Consider the following 20,535-nt stretch of genomic DNA (forward strand, 5'->3'; position numbering starts at 1 on the left):
TTTTTTAAGACAAACTTGAGGTGGGAAAATCACTTGAGCCCAGAAATTCGAGGCCAACCTAGGCAACATTGAAGACCCCCATCTCAAAAAAACAAACAAAAAACTCCTAAATTAAAAGCATCACCACTAACAAAAAATAGATGAATATTATAAAAGAATGGAAAAACATACAATTAAAAAAGAAACAATAACAAGAACAAAGTTAGTGTAACTATGCAAGAATTTAGACAAGAAAAATTACCAGAGCCAAAGAAAGTTATTTTAAAATGATAATAGGTCCTTATGTCAGGGAGATTATCAGTTCTAAACATACATACACAGGTATATAATAACATAGGTGTATCCCATGTAAAGTATAAATTGACAGATATAAAAAGGAAATTAATATTATCACAAACATATTGGAAAACTTTTCACATGTCTTTCTCAGTTAAAAACAAAACAAAACAAAACAAAGTAGACAAAATACCAGCAAAGAAACAGAGAGGGTATATGATCTCAATCAAGAGTGAAGAAATACAACATAGAATGAAGAGCAAAAAATGATATATTTGCCAAAATGGAAATGGAAGTAAATAGAAAAACATAATTATCTTGCATCTATTTTATTTTATTTTTTTCAGTATTTAATCCTTTAATCAAATGTTGTCCACTATAAGAGGCAATATTTTTATCTTTTTTCGCCCAAAGACAATTTACATTGAATTTTCCTTTATCTATATTTGCCTCATCTGTTTATTTCATTCTGTACTTCTATAGAGATAAGAGTTTAGGGCACTACCTATGCATGACAGTTTATATGTTCTGCTCCTTCTTTTAAAATTTGTCTCCTCATCCACTAAAAAAAATTCATTGGGAAATTTAGAATATGCTGTTTTCGTGGGGATAATAGCTGTTTAAATATATATGATATCTATTTTAAAGAAAGCAAACACATACAATATATTTTCAATCTTTCCTAATAAGACAATACAGATTTGTATGTGTGTGTATGTGTGTGTATATGTGTATGTGTGTGTGTGTGTGTGTGTGTGTATGTGTGTGTATGCATGTGCTTTAAAAAGGTCAGTTGGTCTAAGAGGTTTCCTTTTAACTCTACATACAAGTGCAAATCCAGTTAATTCTATTATTGACTAAAAGGACAATGAAAGCACATTTGTAAATGGATTCTATGTCCCAGTATGTATAAAGCACTTTAAGAATGTCTCATAGCTCTCAGAATCTTCCCTGACCTCAGATCAATGCTAGAGGTGACCTTTACATTATGTCCACAGTTAGATGGGAATTCAACAATGAGAACACTTGGACACAGGAAGGGGAACATCACACACTGGGGTCTGTTGTGGGTGGGGGGAGGGGGGAGAGATAACATTAGGAGATATACCTAATGTAAATGACGAGTTGATGGGTGCAGCACACCCACATGGCACATGTATGCATATGTAACAAACCTGCACATTGTGCACATGTACCCTAGAACTTAAAGTATAATTTAAAAAAAATAAAGAATGGCCACATAACAGAATGGCCATATAACCTATTAACATATAAAACATCCATAACATAAAATGGCCACATAACAACATCAGTAAGTTACTTTTTAATCAGGAACATTTTTCCTTGCCAACTTTGCTCCAAAGTAAAATAATGATTTTAGGAAAATTTACTGGAATGATTCAGGAAAGCTATATGTTTTATCACATGCACAATTGAAAACTTTAAAAGTCATTATGTTCTTGCTTTGCAATTATCTGCTTGGAAATTTTCAAAGAAATATCAGAAGGAAAACAGTATATTATTAAAATTCATGTAGTGCAATAATTCTCTTTAGTGGATGAAATACACTATCCCAGCAAATCAATCTCTAGTTCTTGTATGGAAGGTGATCTGTTTGTAGATGACACCTTAATGTCCATTTTAATACACAGTAGGAGAAAATAGTTACCAGTAACTGCTCTCTCCCCTGGCATTCTTTTGGTGGCCCAGCAGGTAGACTGTGACATAAGTCTTGTATCTATTTTAAAAATTAAATTTAGTATTTTAAAACCTTCTTAGAAAACATCACCAGCCACATACAATTTTAGTGGTCACTAGGTAAACATTTAAGATACAATATCATCAATATTTTAAGAAGGTACATCAGTGAATTAAAAAAAAAAAAAAGAGTATTTTCTGTATTATTTGACGAGGCCAGCATAACCTTGAAACAAAAATATGCTGAGGACATTGAAAGAAAGAAAATTAGAGGCCCAACTCTCACCTGAACATAAATGCAAAAATCCTAAATAAAAATCAAGTAAATGGAACATAGCAATACATAAAATACAATTATTTATCACAATTTGTTTACATTTATTGTATCAAAAATTTTGGATTAGTAAAATCAAAACATCAACCAACATAATTAACTGCAGGGAAAATTATATGATCATCTCAATAGATATAAGAAAATATTTGATAAATGTGATACCATTTATGTTTTTAAAAATAACTTAGAATACTAGAATTTTAAGAAACTTTCTTAATCTGACTACAAATTCTACAAAAAATAATAAAAATAAATTTCTGGAGAAATTTTGTGAAGTTCTTTTTTTAAGACTCAAGAAAGAACCCAAAGATGCCTACTCTCATCATAGTTACTCAGTGTTTCAAAGGAGGTTCTATTAAGGGCAGTAAAACCAGAGAAAAATGTTAGGCAAAATAATTGAAAAGGAAACAATAAAATTAACATTCACATATAATATGATTTTGTTCATAGAAAATAAAGGACTAGAGCAACAAACTATAAGAATCTATCAGTGGATTTAGCAAAGTATTTGGATACAATGGCAATACAGAACAACACAACAAAAAGAAAATGCAAAATTACTATTTGCAATAATATTTTTTTAAAAAAGAAATATTCAGTAATATATCTAATGAAAGATGTACAAAAGCTCTACATAAGAATCCACTAAACTTTATTAGAGAAAATGTGAAATGCCTAAATAAAGAGAATCTTTACCACAATTATAATTTGAAATATTTATTACTGCGAAGATACCAATTTTTTTACATTGATCAATACACTCAATATAGTCCCAAATTTAATTTTATATTCAGAACATATAAGAACTACAAACCAGTTAGTATAAAAAGCAATGAAATTTTAAAAATGGAGAAAGATTTGAGCAGTTGCTTTACAAAAAAGTTTATTCAAAAAGTCAATAAACATAAGTAAAAGTACTCAATACCATTAATGGTGAAAAAAATGCCAAGTAAAACCTAATGAAATACATTGCCATATTTTTATTAAATTCAATAAACATTTTAAAAGTGATGCCACCTATTCTTATTAAAAAGTCTCATATGCTTCCGGTGGAAATATAGATTGATACAATCTCTTTGGAAAGTTTGGAAAGTTGCTTACACCGCTAAGTCTAAGCATGCACATATATTATGACTAAGCAATCTATTTCTGTGTATACACCCCAGAATTGTCCATATGCATTCACCACAATTTATATATAAAAATAAGCATAGCAGTACTATTTGGAATGACACCAAATTGGAAACAACCCTAATGCTTATCAATAGTAGAATGGATAATGATACTATGTATCCATTTAATGAAATATTACATGGCAATGAAAGTGAAGAAACTACTGCATAACAGCATGGGTTTATCTCATAATACAATATTAAAAAAAATCAAGCCTATAACTAACGAGTGCACACTGTAATTCCATTATATAAAGTTGGAAATTAGCAAAACTGATGATAGAAGTTAGGATGATGTTTTGGGGGAGACACAGTGACTCACAAGGGAATAATAGCGGATATATGATAATGTTCTCTTTCCAAATCTGTCTGTTGATTACATGGGTACGTTGAGTTCTTTAAATGCTTTGAGCTGAACAGTTACTATCTTTGTGTTCACATATGTTGTGCTTTAATAAAATCTCTACTTAAATATGAGATGACCAACCCTATTTTTTTGTTGTTTATCTCACTTCTTTTAATGAGCAAATGATAATGTTCCCAAGATTTTATCTAATAAATGTATTTCCATCTTTTTCTAATATTTCTTGCCTCAAATATCATTCAGAATTCACAAGGTTGCTTATACAGTTCTCTAAATCAGTACTCCTTCTAAAAGAAGAAACTCATTACAATCATTGCTTTGCTCTTAAATTATACAGAATACACAACTACATCTTCCAGATTCAGATGTGCCATAGAAAACCTTGCTGTGACTATTTGTTCCTCCACTAATATTGTGGAAAAGAATATTCACCGTTTAGAATTTCTCAGCACCCATATATTATAGGACCTGAGATGATCGCAAACTGCTAGTGCTGTAAGGAAACAGCATTATAACTATTTGTAAAAGTGGATTTTCTAGTTTTGTGTGTATCTTAGTCAGTTCTGGTTGCTGTAACAGACTGCCATAGACTCCATGGCTTATAAACAAAAATTCATTTATAAGTCATGTTGTGAAGGCTGTGAAAGCCAAGATCAAGATGGCGGCAGATTTGGTGTATGGTGAGAGCCCACTTCCTGTTCACAGACATTAATCTTCTGGGTATGTTCTCACATGGTGGAAGGGGTGAAGGAGCTCTACACAATTTCTTTTATAAAAGGACTAGTACCATTCCTGAGGACCCTGACTTCATGACCTAATTATACCCAAAGGCCCCACCTCCTAATACTTTCACATTTGGGAGTCAAGTATGGGAATATGTCCAGTTCCTTTGTGAGATTTGAACAACTGGGGGAATTTTACAAGTAAGTGCTTCTGCCATTTTCCCTAAAAATACACCATCACCTTTCTGTCACCTATGCAGTCTGAAAGTGGACTCAAATTTAGGTTCTATCTTACAAAGAACAAATCTGTAGAGGTATAAAGAGATTGTGATATGTGACCATGAGTTCCAAAAATCACTTTTTCTTTCCCATAGGAAGTGAAAGAAATGAGAGAAAATTAGATTTTACTGTGCTAATGAGGCACACAGGAAATGGTTTAGTTTTCCTTTTACTTTTTCATTAAAACAGGCAATGTGAGATCACAGTTAATTTGTCTACACTTTCATCTATTTGTCATAAATCAGACAAATGTAAAAGTTCAACTGAAAATTCTATAAGTCAAAGAGGATAGGGAGAAGGATCTAACATTTACAAGATGCCAATTATTTATATATTCTATTCATCTTTTCAAGAATTTTGTAAAATAAATATTATTGCAGTTTGATAGATAAGTAAACTACACTCAGTGGGCTTAAATATCACCCTCAGGTTCACAAAGATAGTACATTCAGAGATAGGAATCAAAGTCCATATTCTCACCAGCCTAACCATGCTGTTGCCACTCAGTGTAGACTTAGCCAACTTTAACCAATAGCCAGTTGATCCTTATCCGTATGTTGTACTTTACGTTCTGGGGGGCTTTACCTCTTATGAGTACTTGAACTGTAATTTGTGGTAGATATAATTTTAATTTATGCCAGCCTTATTACCTGTGTAGCCAACAGCAGCTTCCTTTCTGGAAAAAAAAAAAAAGTGTGGAATATTAGCATTTTATATCACAGACTTTGGATTTTGTAAATAACAGAAAACCCACTTAAAATCATTTTTTACCAATAGATCTGGAACGGAATTAGAAAAGATGACTACCACTTGGGAGGCTGAGACAAGAGAATGGCGTGAACTTGGGGGGCAGAGCTTGCAGTGAGCTGAGATCGAGCCACTGCACTCTAGCCTGGGTGACAGAGTGAGACTCCATCTCAAAAAGAAAAAAAGAGGGAGAAAAAAAAGAAAAGATGACTACCATAATATTCACGTTTTTCCAGGTGAACTTTTGAATGGGAAGGAAAAAAAAATTTTTGAAATGAAATTTGTTAAGAAAGCATAATACCGTGAACCAAGCAGCTATCTTACACAATGCAGTCCAATGCATTCAGTAATTAGATAAGTGCAGATGACCCACAGTGGACTGCCATATTTCATCAAATCTAATACACCACTATTGACTGTGATAGCACATTATTTTATAATGAAGAAAGAAGTACTACCAAATACTATTAATACACCATTGACTGTATGATGAATCCTGACTTTACAGGTGTTATATTTTGAAACAGAAAGATGTATGTTTTAGAATTAATGAAATTAGCAAGGTATCTTATGTAAACTTTATAGTGGCTGGAGCAAGATGATAATTCATCCCTCACTCACCAACCTATGTAGTGGATATTCTTCATTGATGGCAGCCTCCTTCTAAGAAGTGATTCAGTGATCCAGACTCTTTCCATTTGGGGTCTGGTCCATCTTTAACATAGGGCTTCCAGGGTCCCTGAGCTTATCTGCATCAAGAAGGCAGAAGGGAAAAGCGCCTGGGGATTATGCATGGAAATTTTGTATAAGACTGGGCTGGAAATGAAATCTATCACTACTACTCATATTTCGTTGTTGGAACTCAGTTACGAGGCCACAAAAGAAGCTGGGATATTTCATAAGCTGTGTGCTCAGAAAGAAAAGGAATTTGGTTTAGAGAAGAGTGCAGCCGGCTCTACTATAACCTTCTAAGTTAGGCTTAGTATGTTCATCAGTATTCCAATCTTCTATTTGTTCATGAACTCATGCAAGACTGTTTTTCAGTGCCAATTTGGTTGAATGCACCACTGAGTGGACACACAAGGGCTGCTGCCCTAAAGAGACACTTAAAATGCACAGCACAATTTCTGTGTGCATGAAATTAGGCTGCGTTGTCTTAATCCTCTAAGATTTGGGTCATATTTTGCTTATGTAATACTGTAGCATAATTTAGTCTAATATGATTAGTAAACTCACTTGTCTCATCTTATTTATTGAAAATAACGATGAATACCTCATAGAGTAGTAGTAAGAATTAGTAGTAATACCTCATAGAGTAGTAGGAAGGATTAGAAGTAAGGATTACTTACAGTACTGAATCAAAGCATTAAGGACAGTGCCTTGCATATATAAATTTAAAAAAAACCTCATTACTGTTATTGTTATAAAAGAATTACTAACTTTTGAACTTGAAATATTTACTCTGATATGACATTTTTATATACTAATATTAAAATAATTTTCCTCCCAATGTATTTACAACTTAATTTTTACTTAGTTTACTTAATCTTTTAAATTGCCTGAAAATGATCCCCTAACATAACCCTCAGAAAGAATTAGGATACTTGTATACACTCATATGTCCTTCTCATATGTACACTAAGATGATCTGTTTATAGACATGGGGAAGAATGTTGTCAGTTGTAACCTTTCTACCAGGGGTTGAGAGTCCTAGTGTTGTTTGAATTAGAATGGGCACAAATTGACAAAGTACAGTTTTCAGCTACTGCAGAGAGTATTTTTCTAATGGCAAGCCTTTCTAAAATTTTCAGAACCCGTGAGAGAGCTTTCAGTTTCCTCCAGAAAGATGTCAATAGTCTTTAGGCTAAAATATTTCTATTCTCCATGGTAATAGTACTTCACCTTCATTGTGAGAGCACTATACTCTGTATTTTTTGGAGCTTGAAATAGATCCCTGATTTTATATATAAAGGTGAGAAATCCCTGGATTCATGCCACAGTGTGCTTTGTAGAAAAGACTGTTCTATGCTGTGGCGACTGACATATAATTATCTCACCTCACATGGCACCAAAAAGAAGGCATATTTTATTAATGATTGAAATACATCTGTGTTTCAAAAAAATATTGAAAGGTTAAACTAGAACATATTTTATTTCATTATGGATAAAGTAGAATGCCTTTATGTCAAAATAGAATAATGGGACAAAATGAGAATTTAGTGTCAAGGCATAATTCTGCCTAAGGTCCGTTCTTAGGGAACGGACTTAATCTACACGATTAAGTTTTAAACTTCCAGAAGTGCACAACAGAAATTACCCAAAGTTAAATTATTATTCAAAAATAATTTCGGCTTTTAAAATTAAGTGTATAGGTAGGCATATTTTGGGTAAAATGTCTATAAATACAGATGATCCATCTGCTGTTGTCTTGGAAAAATACACTGCCGTTCATCCTGATTTTATTTTTCCTTTGCTCTCATCCTGGCATCAACATCAAAGTGAGGACCATCCACAGTAAAGATGTGCGAGAGATGCAGAAGTAGATGTAAATCAGGCCCAGTGTGGCTTGATTCCTAGATGCAGCTGATATTCATCTTTGTAATGAACAGAACAATCACTGCATTTAAAATGTTTCCAAACAAAATTATCAAAGTCAACAATGTAATTGATCTTTATAACGTAGTTCAAAACAAGTTTGCCTTTTTTCAACCATTTGAGTATTTTGCTGGAGCAGCTTCAATTCAATTCTAATGTAATAATTCTCAATTCTCTCTCTTTTTTTTTTTTTTTTTTTTTTTGAGACGGAATCTCTGTCTGTCACCCAGGCTGGAGTGCAGTGGCGCCATCTCGGCTCACTGCAAGCTCCGCCTCCCGGGTTCATGCCATTCTCCTGGCTCAGCCTCCCGAGTAGCTGGGACTATAGGAGCCTGCCACCTCGCCCGGCTATTTTTTTTTTTTTTTTTTTTTTTTTGGTATTTTTAGTAGAGATGGAGTTTCACCATGTTAGCCAGGATGGTCTTGATCTTCTGACCTCGTGATCCACCTGCCTCCACCTCCCAAAGTGCTGGGATTACAGGCGTGAGCCACTGCGCCCGGCCAATTCTCATTTTTTAAAGTAATTAATGTTTTGTGCAAAGTAATAAAATATGTGCACGGTTGTCATTCATTGCTATAAGAAAATTTATTCTTTATTGTTTGGAATCTTTTTATTTAAAAGCATGTTATTATTTTAAGGTTTCTAAAATGTATCTATATTCTGAAGCAGAAATAGTTACTTTGTGATTTTTACAAAGGTGCTTACCTTTCCATACCTACCAAATATAAACTATCTACATGGTACATTTCCTGTATATTTTGATTTTTATCATTGTATGTTTTAAAAGGTATTTTTGAAGCTTGTCATATTTGAAACATATAGGAAATACAGACGCTTGGGTATTTGTAACATATCGGAAATGAAATTGTTAATTATGGATATAAAATTTTGGCATGAAAATTCAACTTCTGTTTTAAAATTAGCCCTTTTTCTTTATATAATTATGACAAAATATGTAATAAACTTGTGTAAAGTTTAAGATTTGGAGTCATTCCTAAAGTTAATGATTACAATCACACCAAATTAACTCCATGAAAAGATAGTTATTCTTTCTTTCTGTATTATAGGAGTAATTTGTGAGATTCTGTTTGCTCAAATTTTCTTTGCTTGGACTTACATTTATTATTCTCTCTTTCCCTATGTTAAAGAATAATTAGCACTACTTTTAGTAGCTGGAGCTATTATTAAAAAGTATAAAATCTAGATAAACTCTGAATAGTTTACAAAGCCATTAGAAATTGTTAAATGAACCAATTAAACCTGGTTTTCTGAGATGGTAACTCTAGTTTAAAAACTTATCTTAATCCATCCCTAGGACAAACCAACTCTAAAGATTTCATCAATTATTTATAATTTTTTATTTTAATTTCTACATGATGGTTAATGAAATTTCCATACTGGTTATCCTTTTAAATTTCTTTTTTTTTTTTTTTTTAATCCCTTAACCTCTTCATTTCCCCTTCCCCACCATTCCCAAAGTTTTATTCTATAACAGGAGAAATATTAATTCAAAGGTAAAAAGCTGCTAATAGTAATTATTTGCCTAGGAATTCCATCAGCTAGCTAGTGAGGAAAGATGTCTATTTGGTAATTTAAAATGAAATTGAGTTAAAATAGGAAAATGTGTATGTAACTCAACATTGAAAAAAGTAGAAACTTGGTGAGTTTTTTTACATATCTTTCACTTATCTGTAGAATGATGACCTTAACGGCAGTTATACATTTTTGTTTTTCATCTCAAGGACTACTTGCCAACCGTATTATGTTTTCCAAATTGAATCTCATTTTGTGGTTGCCCTTTAATCACCGAAGGTCTCTTTTTATCATTTCTGTGCTAATTGGTGTTAAAACACTTGACAATTTATTGTGATTTAAGTTTCATTAGCTTGCATGTCTTTCTCTACTAGATGATTAATAGAGACGTTAAATAAGATTAAAACCTAGTAACAGTGCCCTGCCTACCCTGTCTGTACCTCTCCCCAACTAGGTAGCAATATGTTTTTTTGATGGAAGCAAAATGTAGTTCCAATCTATATCCTGTGAAGAATTAGGTTACTTTTATTTGATAATTTGAAGATTTAGAAATTCTCCCTTCAGCCTATGATATACATAAGTTAAGAGTAAAATTGTGCACTTATTAATTGATATAAACCTACATCAGTATTTGCATAAAATCAAATAATAGTTAAGTTTCTCAATTGTTTAGCATTTTAAATATGAACATAATTTCAACATGAATAGCAATCTCGCACACAAAAATTCGACATGAATAGCAATCACACACACATGAATTAGGATATAGATATTTTAAAAACTAATTCACAATTTTAAATTTACACTTTTCAATTTCTTGAAAACATCTTAAAGTAGATTTTCTCCAAAGGATGGGCTTCAATTTCCTCATCTCAGGCTGACAATTCTTTCACCATTTTTAAAACAGCTTTATTGAGACAAAATTCACATATTATAAAATTCACACTTTTAAAGCATACAGTTCAATTACTTTTATTATATTCACAGGTTGTACAACCATTATCCACTGTCCTTAGCTGTGACCCATATGTTTTCATATGTATGTTGTTCTTGCAACATTTTTGTGCATTACTTAACTATATTACTGATCGTAATTTATACGCTTGCTTCCTAGTTATTTTATATAGACTCATTGTTTTCTAGACATGATGGTAAGTTTATTAGTGGCTAGACATACGTGCTTATAATGATATATTTAATCTGAAGTTTTGAATGTAGCAATAAGATAAAATAGATGTCAAAGTGAATATGAGTCAGATCATATTAAACTGATTTTATGAAGGAAATAGTCCAAATTCTTTAGCGGAACTTGTTGTTTTACACACATATAATGTCTTTAGGTCTAGGGCTCTGTGCTTCAGGGATTGCATAGGGTTGAAGTTTCCCCTCAAAGTTCATGTCCACCCAGAACCTCAGAACAAAACCTTATGTGTAAATAGTGTCTATGCAGATGTAACCAAGTTAAGATGAAGTCATATCAGATTAGGGTGGGCTCTAAATCCAATATGACAGATGCCCTTATAAGAAAAGAGAAATTTGGAGCAGAGACACACAGAAGAGAAGGCCATGTAAAGGCACAGGTAGAAATTGGTGCAATGCATTTATAAGCCAAGAAACATCAAGGATATCTGGCAACTACTAGAAGCTAGAAGAGGCAAGAAAAGATTCTTCCCTAGAGCCTTCGGAAGGAGCAAAGCTCCAATGACAACTTGATTTCAGACTTCTAGTTTCAAAGCATGTGAGAGAATACATTTCTGTTGTTTTAAGTCACAGTTTGTGGGACTTTTTTTTTTTTTTCACAACAGTCCCAGGAAGCTAACACAGAGATTTGAGTCTTTGAAATGATTTTCATAGTATTTTCTAGGTTTCCCTCTAGTGTCTAGGCCAATCTGGGACAGCTGTGTAGTCCAGGCATGGTTTTCCTAGTCTGGAAAGAGACTCCTGTGAGCTTCTGGGTCTTTATCCCCTTTTAGGCTCTCTGAAGCCCTCTACTTCTACATATGAGGTTGGAAATGCATTAAGAAGATGTAGGATTCACTCATCCTTCTGTTCCAGGAGAATGATCTCACAAGTGAATTGTCCCCTTGTGTTACTACAATGGAATGCCTGGGACTAATTTTTTTAAAATGGGTTTATTTGGCTCATGGTTCTGTAGGCTGTACATGAAGCATAGTACTGAAGTCTGCTTTTGGTGAGGGCCTCAGGAAACATAAAATCAAGATGAAAGGGAGCCAGAGTGTCGGGTGTCACAGGGCAATAGAAGGAGCAAGGTAGAGAAAGGGGAGGTGCCAGGCTCCAGCATTAACTCAGAGTGAGAACTCACCTGTTAACAAAAAGACAGCACCAAGCCATTCATGAGGAAGTCACCCCCATGATCCAAACACTTCCCACCAGGCCCCACCTCCAACACTGGTGATCACATTTTAACATGAGATTTGGAGGGGACACACATCCAAACTACATTATCCCATGATAAGCACAATATTTTTTTGTGTGTTAGATTCCCAAGACTGAGCCTCCAGAAGGATGCTAATAGACTGATTTGGATGGATTTTTTGTCAGAGGACAAGTTCAAGGCTATGGGCTCTCAAAGTTTCCTCAGTGTCTTAGTCCACTTTTTGCTTCTGTAACTGAATGCCACAGAGACAGAGAGAGCAAATGAGGGCCAAAAATCAACCTTTTATCAGAGGCCCACTCCCATACATGAATTCATTCATGAGAGTGTAGCCCTCATGACCTAATAACCTCTTAAAGCCCAACATTTTACTACTGTAACAATGGCAATTAAATTTCAACATGAGTTTCAAAGGAGACATTCAAACCATAGCATTCAGTGACCCTTGGCTCTAGTCATATGTATGGACACATGTGTTGGCCCTTACTCAGCTATTTTCTAACCATAGTACTGCCACTGGTCTATAGCACTGAGGTTAACAGAAGGGTAATGGGACTCTTTATGCTTGTACCTCCCACTACAGTCACCTAGGGTAGTTACCTGGCACCCTCCACATGCTCTACTCCACAGGCCAGTCACTCCTTTGAGACTGACCACACACATGTTCTTCAAGGCCATTCAGGATCACACTTGGCAGCACCAAAAGTGTGTCCAATCATGACCTCTCTCATTGCTAATTCATGTGGTGACATTGTGTTTTCGGGAACAGTCTTAAAATGCACTGTATAAGAGACGAACGATCTTGTGCTAATGGAATCACTCTTTTTGTTCCTACCATGGGCCCCTTGCCTATTCTATACCTGGCTGTGGTTTTGGAGGACGGGAGTACACTCCATATCCAATGAAACCATAAACTAGGAATGCAATGGCTATGGTATAAAGAGTTCAAGAGAACAGATATTTGGAAAAGCATATTCAAAGTTTACTCTGGCTAGGACTTGCAGTTGTGCTCAAATAAACATAGTGTCTAACTTTCTGGTAATGCTTTGAAGCCAGCCTCCATGGGCAGCAAGACAGGTGATATAGCATCTGGTATAATGGTGTAACTACGGTTTAATACGTGGTATTAGGAAATATTACAGGTGCAAAGATCTCTACTGCTTGAATCTGAAGATTTTTCAGAGCCAGGGCATTATGCAAATTTTCCTTCTTTCCTTCCTTCCTTCCTTCCTTCCTTCCTTCCTTCCTTCCTTCCTTCCTTCCTTCCTTCCTTCCTTTCTTCCTTCTTTCCTTCTCTCCCTCCCTCCCTCCTTTCTTTTCTTTTCTCTTTTCTTTCTTTCTCTCTTTATTTCTTCTTTTTCTTTCTCTTTCTTTCTTTCTTCTCCTACTTTCCTTCCTTCCCTCCCTCCCTTCTTTCTTTCTTTTTCTCTTTCTTTTCTTTCTTTCCTTCTTTCCTTCCTTCTTGTCTTTCTTTCTCTTTCTTTCTTTATTTCTTTCTCTTTCTTTCCTTCTTTCTCTTTCTTTCTTCTCCGTCCTTCCTTCCTCTTTCTTTCCTTCCTTCCCTCCCTCCCTCCTTTCTTTCTTTACTTTCTTTCTTCTTTTGCTTCTTCCTTCCTTTATTCTTTCTCTTTCCTTCCTTCTTTCCCTTCCCTCCCTCTCTCCCTGTTCTTCCTTCCTTCCTTCTTTCCTTCCTTCCTTCCTTCCTTCCTTCCTTCCTTCCTTCCTTCCTTCCTTCCTTCCTTTCTTTCTTTTTCTTTCCTTCTTTCTTTCTTTCTTTCTTTCTTTCTTTCTTTCTTTCTTTCTTTCTTTCTTTCTTTCTTTCTTTCTTTCTTTCTTTCCTTCCTTCCTTCCTTCCTTCCTTCCTTCCTTCCTTCCTTCCTTCCTTCCTTCCTTCTTTTCTTTTCTTGTCTTTCTTTCATTTTCTTCAAATGGGAAATGTTAAAGATGTTTCTTTCTTTCCTCTCTTTCTCTCTCTCTCTTTCTCTCTCCTTTTCTTGTACTTTTCTTTTTGAATGGGAAATGTTAAAGAAGCCAGGAGTGTTGTTTTTGAAAATAAATAAATGGAAGGATCGTGCTTGGACTTGAGGACCTGAATAAAAAAATCTCATGTCTAGATATTACATTTAATCTTCACATGACATCTTGAATGAACAATCAAAAAAATGTAATTATTCATTCTCTATTATTTTAAATCTTCACCAATAAACCATATATATTACATAAACTCATGAATTATGTTATATATATTACATTATATATATGTGTGTGTATATATATATATTTTTAGATGGAGTCTCACTGTGTCACCCAGGCTGGCAGGCACTGGTACAATCTCAGCTCACTGCCACCTCTGCCTCCTGAGTTCAAGTGATTCTACTGTCTTAGCCTGCGAGTATCTATGATTACAGGCACGCACCACCACGCCTGGATAATTTTTGTATTTTTAGTAAAGGCATGGTTTTGCCATGTTGGCCAGGCTGGTCTCCAACTCCTGACCTCAGATGATCCACCTGCCTTGGTCTCCCAAAGTGCTGGGATTACAGCCTTGAGCCACTGCGCCCGGCCTTGTAATATATTATTAATCAAATTGCATTATAGACAAAATTCTCCAAATATATATTTACTCAGAGAACACACTGCCTAGAGCAGGCCCAGCCACACATACATTAAATATTGGAAATTAGGGGGAAAAATAATTTTTGAAGAGGAATGTTTGAGAAATATGTTCTCTAAAGCTCACCTATATAACCTCCAAACATACACAAGTCTATAAGTGGGATATTATTCCCCTGCTATTCAGAAAAGAGGTTGGGCTTCTCTAGAACAAATAGAAAAAACGAATACATGTCCTCTAAATTTGTATGGACATACTTTTGTCTGAGGTACGGCTGAGGAGTCTGAAAGCCAGAAACTGCTTCTGTTGGCTTGAGGGAGCGATAGGAGAGAGAAAGAGACAGTGAGAGAGCAAAAGAGAGAGAGGGAGAATAAGAGAAGAGAGAGAAGGCTTTGCAGGGAAGTAGCTGAACTCGAAGGTAGGGTAAAGCTTGAATCAGAGTTGCCCATGACCCTAAGACAACTTCTAGGAGCAAGGAAAGAGCTGCATAGGTATCACTCAGGTTGCTCAGGCCTTAACGGAGAAGAAGAAGCTGGAGTCTGGCTGTTCACCACCTGGTTCCAGGGAGCAGCCACAGACAAACAATATCAAACACCACATCCACCCACTTCAACAGAAATAGTAGTGAAAGATCAACAGCATTGTTGGGGTCTCTGAAGATCATGCAAATAGATGCTTTGTGGAGAGAGTAAGGTTTCAATTTTGTTCAGGCCCAGAGATCACAAGTAATATGTGAAAATAGAAGTCAATAAAGAACTTTCTACTATTCTTCACTACCATGCCCTTCCCCTGCTTTTACCAGGAGTGTAAAAAATGATATCTAGTACTGCAGGTAGAAATATGCACAGAAACAGAAAGTCAGAAATTGCTCCACACACATCAAACCTCATCCTTGTGAGACAAAAAGTGTAAATCATGTTCAGAGTGCTAATTCCTTGCTGAATTCAGACTGTTTGCAACTCAGCATGAGAGTTTTTAAAACTTTTATTTTATTTTTTCATGAGAGTGATCTCCAATGTCAAGGGAATGCAAGATTGGCAAGAGACAGACTACTCTTCATGAGAATATTTAAAGGATGTGGGGAAATAAATGAAGTCCAGTTTGATTACATTCCATGAATTTTGTTAATTAACAATGGCAGTCAAAATTCATTGTATATATTGTGACATGGATGAACCTAGAGAACACTGTTAAGTAAAATAAGCCAGACCCAGAAAGACAAATACAGCATGATGTCACTTGTAGGTGGAAATTTTAAAAAGTTGACTTCATAAACGCAAAGAGTAGAATGGTGATTAGAATACATTGTTAGAATGAGAGGGTTGGGTTTGGGAAATGCTGGTCAAAGGATACACAATTTTAGACAGGAACAATATGTTCAAGAGAAATGGCATATAATATGGTGATGATATTTAGTAACAATGGACTGTATTATTTAAGATAACAAAGAGAGTAAATTTTGAGTGTTCTCAACACAGAAATTTAAGTGTGTGAAATAACACATACATTGATTAGCTCAGTGTAGCCATTCCATAATATATGTACATACTTCAAAACACCATGTTGCACACAATACATATATATTTTTTAATTTGTCAATTAAAAGGAATTAATTTCAAAAGTTTTATTGTCTCTGATAGAGGATAGATGAAGCTCTGATTATACATACCACGATGCAGGTTATGGTATGTAGTGCTAAAGGGAAGGAGAGAATAAAATAATATTTCAAAATTTTTAGAATGTATTTTTTCTTCCTAACTTGGATTTTACAGTCCGATGCTTCAAACTCTATCTGAATAATTTCTAAACAACTTTATGGCTTTTCATCCTATCTTCCCAGCAAGTATCTAGCCTTGGGTAAATCCTACTACCTGTATTCTCTTTAGTTGAACATACACTTCTGAAAAAGTGGAAAAAAAGTCACACACTTGAGACAACTGACATAGTCACCAATGTGATTAGTGTTCTAACAGGTTTCAGTTGAATTATGTTTCACTAGACAATGTTTTTTCTCATTCCCTACAAGAGATAAGAGATAGTTTATCTTTTATACTTGCTTCCCTTATCCACAATCACTTTTCTTCTCAATAGACATCCCCAACCCTGACTACCACTTCATAAAGAAAATAGAACACATGAAGATGTAAAGTCCAATTCTAGCTTCCAACAAACCAACAGTCCTGTTCCCATCTATGCACACCTCTCGTTTCCTTAAAATGGAAATTTCTTCACCAATGTCAGGTCCATAATTGCTCCTGTATTTTCAAGTGGTGTGCTGTCCTGAATCTTCAGATGTCACATCAGCTTATTATCTCACATTCTTCTAGAATACCAAATTGCTCCTTTTATACAGAAAACTTTCTATCTTCATATAAGCTTGTTTAAATCCTTTCTATCTAATATAATAACAACCATAGCAAATACAAAAAAAAAAGGGTAAGCTCAGCTGTGTGCTGTGACCCACTCTTGTAATCCCATTACTTTGGGAGGCTGAGTCAGGAGATTAACTTGAGCCCAGGAACTCAAGACCAGCCTTGACAGCATACTGAGACCCCGTCTCTATTTTTTAAAGGAATTTCTTTCATATTAAAACAACAGTGAAAATACATGTACATGAACACCAGAAAAAGAGAACAGAAATAAAAACACAACAGAAACAGATAGTCATATGTTGCCAATGGGAGTGTAAAATAATGCAACCTCTATTGGCAGGCATTTCTGGCAATAGCTATCCGATTTTTTAAAGTATATATATCCTTTTGTTGTGAGCTTAAGCTCTAGGAATTATCTTACATGAATACTTGGAATACATAAACGACAAGTGTAAAACTTCATTTTTTGCAGTATTGTCGATGATTAAAAAACTAAGTCAAATCAACTACTGCCTAAAGCCTGCAATGAGTCTGCAATTCTCTCAGAGAAAATATTCAGGCACTTCCGGTGGCTGCTGTTTGATCTCATCTTCATCTTCTGCCATTTCCCACTTCATCTCCTGTGCCCCAGGCACCTTGACTTTCCTGCTGTTCTCCAAATATACTAGGTATGTGCTGGAATAATACCCTTTCCTTTGACTGGAACATAGTTCCCATATTATCTGCCTCTCTCCTCTACAATATAAATTACAAGTAGGTTTCAATCATGATCTGTTTTGTTCATTTATAAAAATCTGAAATAATCCTGATTTAATACAGATAAGTTGAGTGAATGAATGAACCTAGATATCTAATAAAGTTGAGTGTTTAAGTAAAATATGGTAAAGCCATAAAATATAATACTATGCACTACCAAAGAAGTAAAAAATGGCCATGCTTTTTGCTTTTTATGTTCAATGGAATATATAGAAGTTATATGTTAAATGAGGGGGAAAACAGAGAGTTGTTAATAGTATGTTACATATGTATCAAAATTTGGAAAAAAAGAAAAATATTAATTCATAATTGTTTGTATTTCTACAAATCCTAGAAATATATTAAAACATTAAACACGTACTAATTGTACCAACATGCATAGTTTTGTATTTAATCAGTAACCATACCTAACTGTTAGGGAGCTGGAAAACATAGGCTAATTTATAGCCTTGAATCTGGCTGCTCATTGCAATAGGAGAAGAGGAGAATGAGTTTTATGAGCTGCTGGAAGTTTTCTCTATGGTCTTTGAGAAAATACTGTGTGCCACAGAATACATATATCCTGATTTCTTCCAGAATTTCTAAAACCGAGGTCCTTTTTTTTTTTTTTCAGTCCTGTATCTGGATGGCAATTGCTGCTTAAACCCTTAAATAATGCCTGCTGCTAAAGTTTTCCCCTGTCACTTCATTTGAATTATTCATAGAAATCTGCAACGGTGCTGCAGTTGTTAATAATCTAAAATGCCTGCTCCAGCCATTATGTAATCCTTTCCACAAATTTGTTTTCCCTCAGCCTCAGCTTTTGAATTTCCCAACCTTTAAATAAGTCAAAAGTGGTCAAATATTCCTTTCTGCTACTACTTTGCCTGAATCCTAGTGCGTATGTTTTCTAATGTGTCATTTTCTTCTGTTGATTTTCTAGTCACTTCTAGCTCTAACTTAAATCTGACTGCTTCTTAAGAATACGTCCTGCCGGCCGGGCGCGGTGGCTCAAGCCTGTAATCCCAGCACTTTGGGAGGCCGAGGCGGGTGGATCACGAGGTCAGGAGATCGAGACTATCCTGGCTAACATGGTGAAACCCCGTCTCTACTAAAAATACAAAAAAAAAAAAAAACTAGCCGGGCGTGGTGGCGGGCGCCTGTAGTCTCAGCTACTTGGGAGGCTGAGGCGGGAGAATGGCGTGAACCCGGGAGGCGGAGCTTGCAGTGAGCCGAGATCACGCCACTGCACTCCAGCCTGGGAGACACAGCGAGACTCCGTCTCAAAAAAAAAAAAAAAAAAAAAAAAAAAAAAAGAATACGTCCTGCCTGCATGCCTCTCAAATAATGCAGGACCGGGAAATGGAAGATAGTCTTTTTGTGCCGATTGTGATTTTCAAGTCATTTTTCTTCATTTCTCTTTCCAAAAACCTGACATCCTTTGACACCTGACAAAATTCCCTCATCAACCTACATCCTGGTCCCGTAATGATGCATTGAAAATCTCAGTTTATCTGCCACTGTTTTTCTCCGTGGCTCTGTCCTGTATATAGATGTTCCTTTTGCCATCTTAACGTTTCAGTGCTTTGATTAATATGTTAATTAGAGTCCCTAATTTATCAATTAAGGTGAATAGGAAATTTTATTTACCCTTTATGGTTCACAGAAATAGAAATCTGAAAGGATAACTTACATAAGGGAAGACAGAATTATAAGGAAAATTGTGAACTAATCTGAAAAATCATCAAGTAAAAACAAAAGGAAAAGAAAAAAAGAAAGTAAAAAGGCAAGCAAGAATATAATCACTACTAAAGAAAGAATGGGAAAGGACAAGAAAAATTATGTAGACAGAGGGTCATATCTCTGCCATTTATCAGCTATGGATTGTGATCATATTATGGGCAATGCTCTGCAAATAGAAATATCCAGTGTATCAATCAGCTCCTCCTTCTCAAGTATGCTACCTCTCAGCTTTTCTAGTAATGGGCTTTTTAACCTGTCTCTCTACTTGAGGCAAATAAGCAGATATGCTCTATGCTATATGCTATAAATATTTGTGGGAAGATAAATGGAATGAATGAATGGAGTCAAATTGACTCACTTGTTGGTTTAAATCTGTAGTTCACAGAGCTGTTTCAAAGACAAGAACTTTTTAAGAAAACTGTCACACATCTCAGTGCTGTGTTCCTCACCACGTTGTCCCAAATTGTGATAAATATTTATTTACCTGCTTACTCTAAAACCAGATGCCACAGATCTAACTAATCTGTGATGATATAACAATTATATTACCCTGTAGTTACCGAGCTATGAACCATCAAGATTCTTTTGTCTTCTTTGCTAGATGTCTAAAATGAGATGTCACAGACCTAAATAATTTGTGATGATAAAAATATTATATTACCCAGTCATTACTAAGTTATGAAACATCAAGATTCTTTCGTCTTCTTTGCTAGATATTACCTCTCAAAGGACATGAAGAAAGATGATTGAGTAAGTAGGTTTTCAAACACAGTTGGTCCTGTTTTTCTACTACTTCTCTCACTCACACTTGCCCCATTGAGGTATCTCCATATCTTTGCATTTGCTCACACCACTCCCTGAGTCATGCAGGCTCTTTGAATCAGTGATCGCTCTCATCTTTTAGATCATACCTCAGATACCACCTCTACTGTGAGGTCCCACTACATATCCTAGC

Source organism: Macaca mulatta, chromosome 18, assembly GCF_049350105.2.
Source record: "Macaca mulatta isolate MMU2019108-1 chromosome 18, T2T-MMU8v2.0, whole genome shotgun sequence".
NCBI classification, from domain to species: Eukaryota; Metazoa; Chordata; class Mammalia; order Primates; family Cercopithecidae; genus Macaca; species Macaca mulatta.